This window comes from Diachasmimorpha longicaudata, unplaced genomic scaffold, assembly GCF_034640455.1.
Source record: "Diachasmimorpha longicaudata isolate KC_UGA_2023 unplaced genomic scaffold, iyDiaLong2 ctg00000154.1, whole genome shotgun sequence".
Taxonomy (NCBI): domain Eukaryota; kingdom Metazoa; phylum Arthropoda; class Insecta; order Hymenoptera; family Braconidae; genus Diachasmimorpha; species Diachasmimorpha longicaudata.
In genome coordinates, this window is record NW_026973959.1 from 10,001 (window position 1) to 12,500 (window position 2,500).

Sequence of the window (2,500 nt, forward strand, 5' to 3'; positions counted from 1 at the left end):
ATCCTTGTGAACTCCTTTGAGGAGAGCACGAAGTGTGCCGACTTTCCAAACGGTGGGGAAAACGCCGTGCTTAAGGCAGGCGTTGAAGAGTCGCGTGAAGATGTGAGGCATCCTCATGACCGCGACTTTCAGGACCCTAACTTCAACTAAATCGCATCCTGGGGCTTTGTCATTCTTAAGGGTCTTGACGAGACCCTTAAGTTGGTCGTCCGTCAAGTCTCGTGCGTCCTCTGTCTGGACCGTTAAGTTCCTCACGCGTTCACGGATGTCAGTCTGTTCGGGTGTGTCTTCGTTGGGGTCATCGTCAGGTACGTGTGTGTCCAACAGTACCTCAGCAGTCTCACGCATTGTAAGTGTCGTGCCATTCGCGGTTCTAAGTGTGCTGAGTACCGTGCCTACACGTAATTTATCAGCCGCGTATTTATAATGGAAGCCCCAGGGATTCGCATTACTTTCGGTCGTTATGTAACCGCGCCAGCTATTTTCTTTAGTTGTCCTAAGTAGCCTGGTATACGACCGCAGGACTACACGATACCTATTCTGTTTAATTTTCCGCGCGTCAGGGTTAGTCTCCCTTCGGTAGCCGTTTCGGAGACGACTGACCAGTTTGCGTTTGCTGGTCAGCTCCTCGGTCCACCACGGATTCGCTCGACGATAATGTCTGCGGCGCGGCATCGAATCTTGGCAGGCTTTGGTGAGTACGTCACCCAGTACTTCTGCCATTCTCTCAACATCCGCTGTAGAATCCAGCGGATGGTCCACGAGTTTCTCACGGGCCTCCTCATCGAGGGTCGCCTCGAACTCTTCCCAGTCGGCCCGACGAACGTTGAACCGCATGGTAGAGCCCTCGCCGACTCCCGAGTTATTGACGCGCTTTGAGGAACTCCGGATCGCTAAACGAAAGAAAACCGACGTGTGGTCACCAGTGGACCACTCGTCCTCCAACCTCCATGCACGTATGAATTTATACATGCCAGGAGTGGCCAGTGTGACGTCGATGAACGACGTACCTGCGGCACTCCTGAAGGTTGGGCCCTGCCTAGCATCATTCGCGACGCGGAGACCGAAAGACTCGATGAGCTCACCCAGGAGGACACCACGGTCAGTGGTCCTGGGGCTCCAAAGGGAGTGTTGGGCGTTCGAATCGGCCGCCACCAGAACGCGGCGACCCCTGAGACAGCTGAGAACCTTTTCAAGCTGCCTCAGGTGGATTTCTATGTCGTCCGAGTATTGAAAATAACTGGAGACGACGAAGAAGGATCCACCGGGGACGCGGGCTTCAGCACAAACGCAATGTGCATTACTTAATTGGGACACGTAAGCAATCTCCACGATGGAGTTGCACGCAACGACGGCCGCCCACGGTCGTTCCGTTGAGCTCGCGGCAATACGCATTCCGACTCCTAGGCCGCGGATGGCCCAGGTGTTCGCCTCACGAATGGCATACGGCTCTTGGAGCAACAATATGTCCAGACGCTCTTTGCGAATTAACTGAAAGACCTCCCCGGTTACTGCAATTGAGCGGGACATGTTCAATTGCAGTATTCTAACGTCGCGTTGCGCGCCCGGTCCCTCGATCGCAGGGGTCCGGGGAGGATGACCTATTGGAACGGGGGGTACCGGTGAGCCTCCGGTCGCGACGCGATGACTATCGATCCTACTTAATCTAACTTGGCACTCGCGAACCCTACCTAATAATTGAGTGGACTCACCGGTCGAAGTTCTTGAAGATCCAGGCGTTGGCTGGCTCGGCTGCGCAGTCAACTCCTCTTCCGCTGCGACGTCCTCGTGAACAGCACGAAGGCTGGAACCTTTCCCTCGTCGGGAGGGCAGTACCCCGGCGCACGGCGGGCGACTACGAACCCTTGAGGGCACCACCCTCCTTGGGTCCCTCGATGTAGTCGCTGTAGCTGGTCCTCTGGCATGCTGGGAAGCGATGCGCAGACTTCGCCGCACGACGGACGCATCATTGTGCCCCCCCGGAGATCCGATTGGGGGCAGTTTAGCCTCCGGAATGAATTTGCAAAGATGCTCTGCCATGGTTGAAGTTTGTTGACGAGACGGTCGCCGGCCGTGCCAAAAGGCAGGAGCTGAAAAGCTGAAAAGTAAAAACAAAAGTGAAAATAAGAGGATTAAGGATTAGAGGGGGCGGTTCCCCGCGGCACCGAGCTGGGTAGCTCGGGACGCTGGGCGCCGTCCCTGGGAGGGGGCCTTCCGGTTCCCGCCGAGCTGGGGAGCTCGGATCGGGGCCCGGTGGAGGCGCTGAAGGAGTGCTCCGCCTCGACTCCCCTCGAAAGAGGAGCAGAGAGGGAGCAGACCCACAGAAAGGGGGAACCCACCCATCCCACCCGACGACCCACCCCGCGAACCGTCCCTTTCCCGAGGGATACCCACCCACTCCCCCTGACCCAACCCCCACGTGTGGCGTCGCGTTTTCACCGGCCTCCACCGTTGCGGGAGGTTCCGACTACTAACGCGTGGCTGGAACAAGTTGCGAGAA

General features: G+C 57.2%; 1 pseudogene; it reads right to left on the reverse strand.

Moving 5' to 3' along the window:
- Positions 1–2,500, reverse strand: part of LOC135172084 (large subunit ribosomal RNA) — a 9,402-nt pseudogene that overhangs the window by 3,387 nt on the left and 3,515 nt on the right.